Source organism: Ischnura elegans, chromosome 4 (assembly GCF_921293095.1).
Source record: "Ischnura elegans chromosome 4, ioIscEleg1.1, whole genome shotgun sequence".
Lineage (NCBI taxonomy): Eukaryota > Metazoa > Arthropoda > Insecta > Odonata > Coenagrionidae > Ischnura > Ischnura elegans.
In genome coordinates this window covers 84268148-84283718 of record NC_060249.1, presented here as the reverse complement: position 1 = coordinate 84283718, position 15571 = coordinate 84268148, and positions in this window count along the sequence as shown.

Here is a 15571-nt window from a genome sequence, read left to right as displayed (position 1 = left end):
TCGATAGCTAATAGGAAAGTGCATAAAATAGAGATACAAGATTTGACCCAGACAAGATGACAAACAACAAAGCGAGTTTATTTTAAAAAACATTATAATATGAGAGGTTAAGAGGTTGCCATGTGTTCTTTTAAGATTCCTACTGAATTCTTTCGTACTATCAGCACCGTGTACACTGCAGCATCTAGAAGTATAAGGATGGTTAAGTATCCAAGGAGAGTAAAAGAGAAAGGTCTTGGCGAAGGCGTGGTTGCCCTCGAGTTGAAGGAGCTCAGAAAGAGTGGTTCAAGGGTGTGCGGGAGGAGAATTTAGCGCTTACGTCTCAAAAAGGGAAAGGAGCCCATGAATGGTTATGGGGAGGTAGCTACAGGGTCTTATGGGACGGCTCTTGGCGTAGTAAGTGAGAAGCTAAGGGAATCTGAAAAAGACCACCCTTCAATCGGTTTATGGTTGGAAAGGCATTGCCAATCCGAGCGGTCACGGATTCGAATGATCATTTGTAACGGGAGAAAGCGCGAGAGTGTTAAATCGACATTTCGATCCTATTGCCCGTGTTCATCGTAAAAGATACCCAATGCCACGTAAACACGGGAAATGCCTGCGGTTTCAAATGAAATTCTGTGCTCTAACGCTCGCCGGGACGTTTTATGCTGACATATAAATGCAATTTTACCGCAAAAGGGAAGTGTTTCGTGCTTCAAGACATTTTTAATCTTATAGACCCTTATCCTCCTCCTTCCATTATAGATTATATGAGAAAATATCGTACGTGAGCTTACCGTTTCATTCAATGATGTGGTAATACAAAAATTAAAAAAATACTCCAAAGTTAATGCAACTTAATACAACATAGCTGAGTAAATATTTTAACATATTCTGCTTTTTGTTTACATTAAAATAAAGTAAAAAATTCCTTTTTTAACTAACTACAGATTCTGAAACCTCCTTTGATGACTAGAAATTGAAACAATACCATTGACAAATATTTTATCTTTTATCAAAAAAGAATATTAAAAATAATGCTAACCCAGAAAATTTATGCTGAAACTCTTCAGTTATTAATACATTTCATCTCTGGCTAAAAGAGATAAAGGTTGGTAGCATTATAAGCTTACTATTCTGAATTCTTACTAAAAAATCACGTTCTACAATCGGTAAAATAATCTTCCCTCATACACCTCGCTTACCTCTCATATATGAATTTAACCCGGTTATCTAAAGCATGATTTCCCCGCGGGTACTAGAAAATCATGAAATAAAACTCTTTTCAAGATAGATTATTATTGAAATATTTCCACACATCCATCCTTTCTTTTATAAACCGCACGTAATCACATTATTTCTGCATTTAGGTACCTACTACCAACACAACAGACCAATTCATGATCAAATTAATTCAAAATGTTAATTTTTTATCTGCTTCTACAGATGTATCGCATCTCTAATTTTAAGACTGTGTAAAAATATTCATTACATCGAAAGAAATATTTTTAATTTTCATAATGCCTTAATAAAGTATACACTATTTTTACCTTCGTTAAAGTCACCCTCCATTTTCAGATAAAATCACATTCTCAAAATCCCTGTTTATTATTATCCTCGAAATAATTTATTCCACAATTGGCTGATCATTGTAAAAGAATCTAATGCATTAAAATACATATCTTTTTCTCCGTATTATAGTTATATTAATGAGATTGTTTTTTGCTTGCTCTTGCTTTAGTAAAGGTTTTGACTGGTGGACTAAAAGTTCACTCAGCATGCTAAAATTTCAAACAATCAATTTTTTAAGTCATGGTATGCCGCCGGTAGACGCCTAAGCGCCATGGCACTCCAAAGCGCCAAATCAAAATCGACCGTCCCAGACGATACCGGGATACTTTTAAATTCTATAAATGCAACGGTTGGGATCACACCACTCAAATTGACGAAATCCGGATGCCTATATCTATCTACGCGGCACTGTATCTCATCCATGTGGAATATTTTGTTGGATTGGAGTTGGATTTCAATTTCATAGAAGAGAGTAGTAGCGCCTCAAATCCGACATGTTCCCTTCCGGTGCATGTATATGCAAGATTGAGTTTACGTTTCAATTCCGCAATTCCCTTGTGGCGCTGCGAAACCGGGGGAAGCTGGTCCTGCACTGGGATATTCACGAGACCGGGTGCGCGTTGCACGCCATAGCGACGAGCAAAAATAAAAAAATAAACAAATGCAATTTTATTTCATTTCAGCAGCTCACATTTGTAGCCTTTTGCGAATTGGAAAGGCAGGCAATGAATTTCGGGAAATGCCTTTTTGCAGTGATTGAATACTTTTTAATTCAACGAAGCTTTATGTTTCAAAACTACGACTACGAGTCGAAGTTGTCCCATTGGCAACGGTTGCTGCGGTTACGGATTTCTTGGCTTCATTTATTCATTAATTTCTTCAGATGCATATTTCATGCCACGCAAACAGCCGACGCAACACGGAGGATACAAAGAGGATAAATCAAAATATTTATTAGTCACATCTAAGGCATTTTCCACAATAAATTGCCTTCCAAAGATAGCGTTGAGCATTTTATTGAGCAGTTGGTGAAATTTCAATGAGTAATTACAGATATATAGTCGAAGTGGAGCATCGAAACAAGAAAAAAATTAAGGAACATTAATTAGAAACAGTGGTGAACTAAGAGATTCAAAATTTCGACGATAGAGAAAAATATTGTAGCTGCAAGAGAGAATATAAAATGAGCAGATTTTGATCAGTAGGGTGAGCGCTTCGACACGGAATAAATCTGGGGGTTTTACTTGAGTCCCGTTCAAGTGAGCGGCTTACTTTGATGAAATACATCGCACGAAAGGGCAGAAAAGAATCGATTGAATGGATCAAGGGGACTTCAAAGGTAGGATTTTAGGAGAGAAGACGGCTGTATTCCTTTATTCCTTACACGTGCACAACGTTTAATATTTGAACAGTCATCAGTATTTACTGCAATTGAGATTCATTTTCTTCATTTCCGTGCGATGAGACAACTCGTAATCCTCTCGTAAAAGGTATTAGCAGTTTTAAAAATGATCATACTAAGGCAGAGGAAACATACCACTGCGATAGGCAGCATAAGCGTCCAATAATAATACAAAGCTCAAAGATGATCAATCAGATATTATCGCTTGAAAAGATTCCAAACACTTGCGAAATACACGGAATTATTCGAAGTAGAAATTCAGTACTAGAACAAAGAGGCCAAGTAAGGTATGGAAACAAAGAGTGGATTATACAGGCATTACATTGGAATTCCAATGAATTGGAATGGAAGGATTGCAACATATCTGTTATTTTGACTATTGGAAATTTTGTGCGCACCATCTAAATTCCAAACTGAGACTGAGACAGAAACAGTTTTAAGCCGCTCAGAGTTAGAAAAAATTGACAGGAGATGGATTTTAAATTGAATAACAAGAAATTGAGATAGTATTTTCTCCTAATTAGTATCCCCAGATTATCAGCATAACGAATAGCAGCACAGAACTAAGTCGGTTTGGGGAAACACTCCATCAACGAGGAGTTGATTGCATGGTATTTCGAAATACTTCCGTGGGGTTGAATCTCTTATTTCAAATAAACAGAACAGATGAGCTGTGAACTAACCTGGTATGAATTACCAAGGGCAGTAGTTACTGAGCTGAGTTATTTAGCTATTATGTTAAAAAGGTCTGTTGTAATGTGAATTTCGGGATTAACACAAAATTTCCGCATTTGTGAGTAAAATGCCCCTCTTTAGCCACTAAAACCGTTACGATTTCCTTATCTAGTAGTTTCTTCAAACAGCCTGCCAATGGTTCTGGCCAGGTTGTATCATAAGAGTAACAACGTAAGGTTTTGCTTTGTTAAGTTATTGCATGATAAAAGGAAAACATGGCCTTATAATAACCACATTATCGCCATAAAAATTATCAAAATAATTCATAATCTTAATCCAAAAAACTGGACACTGATTATTTTTTTTTATCAAAATATCAAATAATTTCGTAATTTAAATGAAAGTTATACGAAGCTGGTTAATGTTTTCTAAACAGTCTTTCGTTTCCATTAAAAAAATAAAATATTTCCCCGATAGGGGTTGAGAGGTGAAAATTTTAACATTTAGAATTGCAATGAATTTAAAATAAATCTTTTCCACTGCACGTTCATTAAATTTTCTGTTTTCGTAGAAATACTCGAATAGCTGGGTAAGCTAATCTTTACTCTTCATTTGACTAATGCCACCCAATTGCAGAAAATCATTAAGAAAATGATTTCTATCAAGCTTTAAAATCTAAGATTTAATTGCATCAACGAGTATGAATTAGTTTTAAGAAAACATTTTTACCTTGAGCAGGGTCTCAAACTGAGGGGCATATTTCAATCAACATTGACTCTGTAATTTTATGTAGAAATAGCCAATTTATTACTCGAACATAGAGGAATTTCCACTTGTATTTCAACTAACAACTACTTCATTCCGCAGATATGCTTCTAGTAAATAACTACACACTTTCATGATCAAACTGCACTCTCAATGATAATTTCTAAGTTAATCATGTTTCGTATTAAATGCTATAATCTATTTATAATCATATTATTTATTTAAACTTCATAAACCAAATTAAATAATTTAATAAAACGAAAATGTCACTATATCGATTTTTCTTTATCTTTTAGCTGAGAATAATAATGTGTGTCTCTTCATAATAATGTTCATTGACCAAACTTCATCTTTATGTAAGAATTATTCTCAGAAACTCATGGATAGCCAAGGATGTTTATTCCATAGCCTCCAACATAGTTTTTCTTGGGTACATTCTCCGCGTCCGCGTACCTGGTAATGGTCGCCTTTTGGGAAATCCTGGGGCTGCTGTGCATAGAATTACACCAAGCGGCACTTCTAAGAAAAATTTAACACAATGTGCTATCCGAATTTGTAGAATAATACTTATTTACCTTCGTGTGCAAATTTATCGTTGAATGAGTAGCTGCAACTCGGCAGGCGATACAGGAGTTTCACCGACCATCGTGAAGAACGTATCGCACGGTTACTGTTTTATGTTTTGTGCATCTCGTGGAAAATAGCGAATATTCCTGTAAGTACCCTGTTATAATCTACTTGGAAAATTCAATTACCTGAAAGCAGAGTAATTTATTTGAAAACTATATTTCTTTCGAATGAAATTAAAGCTTGAAGATTTTTTTTTCAAGCAATAAATGACGGTTTTTTAGAGCTGCCCCCATTCAAATGAGTGTTTAAGATGAAATATATTTCAAGAGAAACAGCATTCCTGGTAATAAATTGAAAGGATCTAGTTGCCCGTTCCCAAAAAAGTGATTTTCAAAGGATTAAATATCATGAAATACATTTAAAAGCTTTTCTAAAATTACATAAAAGCTACATTTAAAATTATAACCTTGGGGAAACAGCATAAACCGAAAAGTACTAAAAAAACGTTAAACATGTTTATTTTTTACCGTAAAAAATGTGATGATAAGAGAAATGGAGGATATTTTTTGAAGGTATAAGAGAGGAAAAAGTGGACAGATAAATGGAACAGAATACGAAAAATTGCGAAATTCAACGAAAAACACCGCCAAATAGCGAACACTTACCGGAATTTGAATATGCTCAATACACCGCAAAAACACCGCCTTGTAATGTGAATAAAAAACGATTGGGATAGGAAGGATCAAAACGAGTGTGGAAGAGGTGGAAGAAAGAAAAAAGAAGCATGAAAGGGAAGCAACGCCGTTGATACGCCTGGGAAGTGGTTTCCCCGGAATCCTAATCCATTGCCCATCAAGGCTAAGTCCCCCTCACCCCACCATCGTACTAATAATCGCTGCTGCGGCCGGATACCCTACCACTCGTCCTCCTCCCCGCAGCAATCCCATTCAGCTCCCGATGTGAGAGAAGCTCTGGGATTCGGGAGCTTTTCCACCGTAATCCGCCCGCGGCGAAATTTTAACCGGGGGAAACTGAATCAAGTAATTCGAGGGGTTATCGGGCGTTATTTTCGCCCTCAGGGGCCGCGATTTCTGGCGCTAATAGGGATCGATAAAAGTGGAATTTATCGCCCGATCGAAGCCCTTTCACGTGCGAGAGAGGGAGAAAGAGAGGCAGAGGTACTCGATGGAGGTGTCTAGGCGAACGTGAGAGAGAAAATAGAAAGATAGAGTTAAATGAGCAAGGAGGCGTTGGTTAACTAAGAGAACGCGCGTGGATTTTCGGAAAAACTCGTAACATCAAAAGCTTTCGGATCGTGGAAGAAATACGAAAATACCGGTGCATACCATATCTATCAGTGTACGGATGCAACTTTGATGAGTACCTACATCGATCGCTTAAGCATTTCTTGCTAAATTTCGTATATGTTTCGCCGAGAATAAAAGATTATTTAACTGATAGTTATTATTAAAGATGATAAAGATTTGTGATTATTTTAACTGTCCTTGCTTCATGGCTACAATTACTGCAATATGAAATGTCAAGTTCAACAATAATCTTTTCAGAAAAGATGAGTGTAAATTCATGAATACCTAAAGGATGTTACGACAATTGGAGATTTGTGATAATTTTAGATTAAAATATTGTTAAACTAGGGATTGCAAATAAAAATTAACTAATGATAAAAATGAAATTGGGGTATAACGACTCAAATAACTGATTATCAATAACAGACACTTTGTTGGTTCCACGATGTATTTGAAAATTATAAGGATATTTTCTGTACTTGATAATGGTGTAACAGCCGAATCAAATTAAAAATAAAATTTATTGTGGAAGTAACAAGGTGTCTGTTATTGATAATATGGAGCCCTTCCACCACGTACAAGCTTCAACTTTTCATCAAATAACTGAGTTTTAATACATATGATAATGTAGTAGTATAAGTTCAAATTCAGTGATGGAAAATAATCTTAGTACCTGCATTGCTTTCATATTTTAGACGTTATAAAAACAATGCATATTACATTACGCTTTTATGTTTTTTTCTTTTTAAGAATAGCAGCAGCGAAAGTAGTATTATACAATATTAAAATGATGCAAGAGGGAATGAGTCATGTGTTTCGACGTGCGTAGTTGAGGCCTAACGTGATCTTTACCCTATACCATCTAACATTCAATTCAAAGATAATTTCAATATAATGGTCCGACATTATATTGATTAAAATTCTCAATAAAATACCATTCACTAAAGCAGAGACTGGAGGTGAGAGAGGGTACATATCATACGAAGAAAAATGATTTAGAATGAGCAGATAAAGAACAGGAGGTGCGAAGGACAGGACTTGTGTTTTAGGACAATACATCTTTATACTCATTGACATGAAATAAGGGAATACAAAATTGTCAGGTTGTGAAAGAAAAAAATATTTTTACAATAGTATTTAATAACGACAAAAAGTATCAGCATACAGATTATCTCCAATATTGTCGAAAATAAATAATACTTAAACGATTCTTAAGTTTTGATATCATTACATCTGATAGGCGTTCAATGAAATAAGTGAAAATTTTCTTAAAATTACTAGTTTCAAACCCAAAATCTTCTCTTTCCTTTACTACATTTAACATTGGATTGGTAAATTTCCTCCAAGTGCATAAAATTAACCTACAGTCTAGTTTAATTTGCTTCATTAATAGACACACAACAGACTTTACCAACATCCGATAGAACTGTTAACCAATTGGGTTAATTTATTTTTCTAAAATGAAATATATTCAATTTCTGTGTGTGAGATGGGTTGTAGAAGACAGAAATTACCCCCCGATGGTGGGAATACATTTATTTGAAAACGTCTAGGAACAGAAAAGAGAATAACCCAAGATATGAAGACAGAATGAAATGTTTGTCCAAGAAAACGTTAAGATTTGGAAGATATTGACCAAACGGGAAGAGTGCGAAGGAATGGGGTCAGATAAGGACGTATTGCGCGATGTGACATCTCCCATTTCCTTCCGACATAGCCACCTCTCTTTACTCCAACACTTATGACCTTAATATCTCCACGCATGGCTCTAATGTTTCGCAGACCTTACCGGAGGCGAAGGTGCTATCGAATGACCCCAGCAGGCGGCACCTACGTCTTTCTCCAAAGTGGCCTGCAAGGTTGTTCCGTGATAAACTCTTTACCTTTTCATTTTTTTTGATCGTCCAATCCAGTGCCATGGGCATATGGTGCAGGAACGGCGCAGCCAAAGAAATAACACATCCTTTCCTCAGTTTCACGGATCTTAAAGCTATATTGCGATAACGACAAGGGTGTATTGTCGCTGTTATTTCTCTACAGGGGAAAATTTTTCATCTTATGATGAAAATTGGGCATTGGACACCAAACGCACGGCACTGTCTTTCCGGTTTATAATCAAGCGTTCTCTGCCAGGTATCAGAAAATATTTCCAAAAACCAATACAATTTTTTGAATTGGACCTGTCTCTTCGATATAAACTAGTAGCGCAATATATTTTTACCAAAATGTACCTTCCTGAGTCGGCTTTAGAAATTATCAGGGTATAACTGATAATACCCGAATCACCAAAATTTATGGTATAAAGTGGCGGATCTATGGGGGGGGGGGTCAAGGGGGGCTATAGCCCCCCCTTGGGTATCCAATTTACACTAGATGGAATGGTATTTATTTCCGACCCCCAGTACTGCTGGAATTCAAACACCCCCCCCCTTTCCCCTATCCTGGATCCGCCACTGATGGCATATAACATGACATTATAAAAGGAGTTAAAAAATGAAGGTTTAAACAATAAAGTTAAATTCATGACATTAGCGGCGCTAATTTAAATAATATTTCCATGTTCAACATAATAAGGAGAAAAATCAGGGATGGATTAGATCATAAATTCCAAGGACAAAAAATTACAGTTTTGTTTTAGATTATCAGATGATTGAAGGGAAATCTGTTAAGCCTAATGACCAATTCTGCTTTCACGAGGTGTTAATTATGCGCCAAGGTTTTGTTGCTTTCCCATGCATTCAATCAAGGGAAATGAAATAGCATGTTCGGCGGCAGAAAATATTATGAAACAAAACATTTACGTTGAATCTCCCACCGTTCCACGAAAATCTCATCCAAATCTCATCTTGAAAATGTTATCAAACGAAATACACAGCGTTTGTGAATGCTTTCGAATCGCCCACCACACTGAACCGGGCAAACACGCAAAGAACACCAGCTTTACCTTTCACGCCCACCCACGAAACGCTCCACGTGAGTTTCGAGTTACACCTATCCCGAGAGCTTGCAATGAATGCGGACATGCAAAACCGGATGAAAGAGACATATCACTCCTATAAGTTTAGGCCAGAAAACTAGGTACCTCCCCCACTTTTATTTAGACGGCCTAACGGCAAGCACGGGAAATTCACTGGCAATGTTATCCTTATGGAAGAATTCAATATGATTTTACTCTTTACACATTGTCGCACGCTTCACTCGATGTGCTCATTCTATTTAATTGAAAATCAATGAAGTATTTCATTCTAAGGAAAAATAGCCAAACAACTGGTATATAAAAAGCATTTCGATCGACTTGCTTCATTAAACGACGTTCTAATATATTGAATGAAATCACAAGAAATGCTTCAGGAGTCATTAGTAGCTATATCTTGATAACTACGGTAGTTATAAAATAAATAAAACTTACGGCACGAAACTAATGTTAGCAGCCCAAAGAACGTTTTAACAGGAATTTTTATGGTATCTACATAAGTATCTACACGAACACAGGGCTACTAATTTAAAACAAGTGGTGCTCGAAAATCAGATATTCAGGCCTTGGAGGCTACGAAAGAGGGGTGTATATGTGCAGAGGGAACCAATAACGGGAATGAGGCGAGAGAGAATGTGAGATAGATGAGCGTAAATGAACTTATTTTAATACTAATCAGGGTCGAAGCTTATATGTGATCAAATGTGATCTAAAATCTAACTCATGCTGATGAGTCATCCTGATCAGATAAAAATCACTTCCTACCGAAAACTAATTTAAATACTGCATTAGACTCGACTCAAAAGTTTCATGAAGGACTATTTTAACAATATGATCGAATTTAAGGCGACGCCATTAAACAAGGTCTCAAATGAGCTAACCCTATCCTCCAAATGTCAATCTTCCCACCTCAGTAACACTTCTGTCTCCTTTTTTCTCGCAGATATGCATACGCTCTCGTCAATAATAGAAGGCCAAATTTCCTGCGAGATAACGCAAGTAAGTTTGTCAGCAGAAGATTAAAATAATTTCTAAATGAAAATGCATTGATAAAATTCTCCGAGGCATTCTCCGAAATTTTTTCTCGGTATATATCTTTTTTTATTTTAATTTTCGATATCGATTTTAATCTATTTCATTCATTCAGTTATATGCTCATCCATAGAGGTTCTGGGCTCATTCACCAATTTAAATTAGTTGTCAATTTTGAAAGCGTGTGAAATATTGAAGAGGCCCGTATTTTTTCGTTTTCCGATTCGCCACCAACTTAGCGAGCTATTCACGACGAAAATTCGACTGCCATTACTTAGATAAGTCGATGACGCCACGAGCTCTGCCGTGTCAGTGGGTCACCGTGTCTTGGATTTTTGCATGGACCTCATGTAGCTCCTTGTTTTCACTCTTGTGAGCAACCCTGTCCCGTCAATTAGATAACGAGCTAGAACTCTGAAGTTGTCGCCAACCCAAGAAAAGTGTGTAGAAACTTTCGCGCTCACTATTTTTAAACCCACGATAGAATGGCTGAAAGGGGTAAATTTTATTTGTCACTACTTATCTTTCCTATCACACAACAAACTCTTCAAATGCACTATGATTTCGGACATGAGTTAATGTCCTCATTAATTTTCCAATTTAAACACTACCTTATAAATTAATATAAGCACAATAAATATGGGTTATCGACATAAGGCCCGGCGACAAAACCCCCCGAGGACATAAGGCCCAACGACAAAATCCCTCGACAAAATCGCCACGGGGATTCTGTCTCGGGCGTTTTGTCGCCGCGGGGATTTTGTCCCGGGCGTTTTGTCTCGGGCCTTTTTGTCGCCTGGGATTTTAGGAGCGGGTCTTTTGACTGCAACCCAATAAATATAATAGGCCTGGAAAAAGTGAACGCGTAGGGCAGAAAGAATACTTCAAGAGTTGCATCAGTATTAAGGAATAGTCCGGCTATTTGTTCGACTGGTCCTCTCCAATGTTGAGAAAGGTGATAAGCACTAGAGCGAATTTCAAGTAAACAGCTCCGCCAAAAGAGGTGAGAGAGAAGTGGTTTGGAAAGAGGAAAGTCAAAAAAAGGGCCAAGATGAAGAGATAAAGAAAGATAGAGAAAGGGGAGTGAGATAGCCTTGAATGTCTTTGGAAGGGAATTGGCGGAGGGACTGCATTCCAATCCATGGTTGAATCCTGAACTAAAAAGGTCATCCTACCACCCTTTCTTGATCCTCAATACAGCAGTGCAAATGCAGAGCTCACCCCGGAACAAATCTGCCTTCAAAAGATTCTTTAGAGTGAAATCAAATTGATCGACTGAATGTGCTATTAGGAAGCTCCAAGAACAGTAAAGAGAGAAGATCTGCTTTGTGAAAGCTCCTATAATAAGGTGGTATAACTTAATCAGCTATGTTTATAAGGCATAATGGCCAACTTATCAATATAAATCTGATGGTCGCCATCGTCATCGAGGGGCAAGTATATTACAAGAACGGTAAAGGTAAAATTTATTGAAATGGCAATAAATGATGTGGAAGAGAAAAAATACTTAGGCGTGAAAAGATCAGCCAGTAGGATAGTTGAGAGCTGCGTCAAACAAATCTCTGGATTTTTGACAATTAGTGATGATGATGAATGGTAAAAGCTCGAAATCTTTATTTGATCATAGAGAAAAATTAAATTTGAATTTAACCTCAGAATACGGACGGGAGTTTTATTATTATGTGAAATGTATATGCTTCGCTCATCGTCCAAGTAAAAGATATCACCGCCGGCCTTGAAGATATCATTCTCAAGAATGTGAAACAGCTTGACTTTATCCTACATTTATTTTTCCACGATAATCCTTCCGTTTGATAGCAATCTTGTATGAATAAATTTATTTAAACTACTTACCGTTCGCAAATTGTGTCGTGCGAACTCACGCGAGGAATACCAGGTTTCTGATTGGCTGTATTTGCTTCAAAGGTCCGGTTTCCGCGTCTCTCCTCCTGAAACACGTCCATGAAAACGTACCTTTAGAGTTGTTCAAATGCTTCACCTGGGATTCTAACTCAAACACCCAATATTCGGTAACCAAACGCTCTACTCGAAAGATTACTACGATCTCCTAGACACGAGTTAATAGAAATTTTTCCTAACTACCATTAAATCGAAATACTTTAATGCCGGACGTTTGGAATTATTTACATGCATAGATTTCCCAGTTTCTGAAGAGTAACAAATTTCTAAATAGCGAATAATTCCCTCTTATTCCAACACTCCTGCATTAATATCCCCATTCCGTTAATTAATTTGTTGATCCGTTATTTGATTTTTTTATTCCCAGACTAATTTAGCTCCATTAGAATAATTAGATATAAATGTTTCAAACATTAAGATAACTACTTTTATTTTATGATCCTCTATGTTTTAATTTTCTTTACATAGCTTTTCCTGATTTTTTTAAATTCCATTCAGTTCGATTGGAAATAGATACTATCTTCGATTTGCACACTCCGACTTCCGACGCTATAGCAGTCCCCACTTTTACAAATTGCTTTCCCACCTTCCCTCTCCAATATCCACAAACCACACACCGCCTTCGTCAGCTCATTTGAACGTGTGAGAGTCTGGTCCCACACCTCAACTCCGTACACCCTTTTCCACCACTTCCTATTGGAGGAGTTCCACCTTCGCCCTCCCTCGCTTGACCACATGTCAACACTGGGGTCTGCAACCGGAAACCACACATTCTTTCTCAGCCTTCACAAGCGCTTCCTTCTGCAGAAGATGGCCATGGTTAATAAGGATACTGAGCTATATTTGGCAATCGAAGACTATCTGCAAGAGGACTAGTGTCATTGTCGCTTTTGTTATTTTACATATTACCCTTAATATAGTGTTTTAATGAATTGGGAACAACGATACTTCAACAATATATATTTATTGAAACAATCAATATGACAACGAGTTTTAAAAACATATTTGCTAATGTCAAGAAAAAATTAGAATGCATTACATTTTAACTGTATTGCTGGAAAACAATTAATACACAATCCATAGTGATTCTCCTCATAAATGTGATAAATATAGCACCGCTATTTTAGATATTATCAAACTAATACTTTTGAAGGAAAATTGGAAGGAAAAAATAATAATTGAAGGAAAAAATTGTAATTTATATGAGAGTTCTGTTCAGATTGATGGAAAATTAATAACTATTAGTTTGGAAAAGGTATTGCGATATGAATTGGGTACATGAAAGCTACATGCAAAAGTTGCTATTATACACCCACCGAAGGATTTTTCAAATAAAAGAAAACATAAAATCTCGAGAGAGCCAGATGAAGCAAAAAGTCTGATTCAGTCCACAAGCGTGACGTAAAAAAATCAATGAAAATCACTCTTTAGAAATGACTTGAAAGCGTATATGTTGTTCCATTGTTTATCTACCATGGTTTTGCATCAATTGTTTTCTAGCTAAGATGTTGGAAAAGTGGTATGTTGGTATAAACTTCCTAAGTTAAAAAAGTTTCTCCTAATATCCATATAATTTTAAAGTAAAAATTAGGGGTATTTTTTTCAAAATTACTAACTGGAATTACTGATGTTTCACAGAGAAGGAGATCGCGGCTGGGATATAATTGCCCAGAACTAAGTAGCTTCTCAAAATGGAAAATTAAAAAAATAAAAATAAAAAACCGTTTTTCCATCTGACTTATACGATTGTTCCGCTTCATCTTTATTGCACAGAGCACTCACTTGCTTGGGCCCTCTCATTTCTTTTCCACGAAGAACGAGGCAAAAAAGTAGACCACTCAATTCTAAGGCACTCAGAAATTCCGTACGCGCTCCTTTAATAAGACTCTTAATTTGTTTTCGGCATTAGGGGGAAGCTTTGCGCGTGATTTGAATGCATTAATTTTGAATTCAGGCTTCGCAAACGCAATAATTGCCAATTTCCAGCATAAAGAGGGCTTTTTTTTACATTAATGTTAATAAATGCCGACTTTCAATTTCCGGAAATGAGGCAGCAGGGCTCAAAGTCTTTTAAAAAGTCCCATATCACTCAAAAAGATTATTAATTTAAATATTAATATGAGAACATAAATACGCCCGTTGCACGCACTCTCGAGCACTGAAACCTCATGCGAGGTTGTTTTCGAATTTGCTTCCTCCGGCTAATGTCCTCGGGATTAGAAAAAAAAACTCCCATATTTTCTCAACTGATGAAATCAGCATGAAACGGTCAATCTCAAAAACATTTTTCATGCTGCGCGAGGTACATATTTACCAGGGCGTAAGATACTACGCTTTCAATTGTCTATACTTGAAGCGTTGCCATGGGAAGGGCAGTAAGGCAGAAAAAATGGAAATTTCGTTTGTTCATCCAGAAGGCAGAGCAAGGGCCAACCACCTACCTGAGTCGGTCCGCGAACCGCAAGCGCCGGGGAGAGGAGAGGATCAACCATAAAAACCATAGATGTCCAACTCCACGCAAAACTTCTTTGACAGTTAAGAGTTTTACTACTATAAGTTCAGATGGCAGCAGCATCGGCATCTGCCGCCAAATTCAAATCACTAAAACACGACCTCCCTTCCCATTCCATTATTTCAAGTCTATTTGCTTCAACTCAAAATGCCCGCAAACTCGTACGCACAAAATAACTGATTCTCAGGAGCGAATGGGTAGTTTCATTGCATTTGTATTTGGAGGAAAGAGCCAACAAGGCCTCAGGGCAGTAGGTTATTGTTTATCTTAGGTTATTGCACATAAATTAAAATCGAATATAAAAAGACAAAAATAATATTTATTGTCAATAAGTACATTATTCATGAGAATAACAAACTTATCCGAATAGTTCTGTGCTACATATTTTCTTCATGATGAAGTTCTGAAGAATGATTCATGAACTCCTGGATAAAGAAAGAATAGAAAGAAACACAGTCAGAGAACATCACTTGTAATGTTTCTGAAATTAAAGGAAAATTACACCTCCCTGCGAAAAACACAAGAAAGTTATGAGAAATGCTAGGACTTTCAAACAAAATTAGCTGAGTGAATTGGCCATAACTGCGTATTGCACTGTTAAACAATTTTCAGACGATATCCACAAAAATCAGTTCTGTAAGACAAAAATGGAAGCAGACGCGTAACTATGAGGGTGGGAATGGGGATAGATCCCCCCCAAAGCCTCAGAGAAACAAATACAATTGTTTAGTTTTGACATTTAATAACTGCGTCTGCTTAAAATCAATTTTTTAATGCGAAAATTATGTGAAATATATTTCCAGGCATACTATTTTTCAAAAGATTTCCCCAACGAAGGTGGGGAATCGCCACCCCAGGCT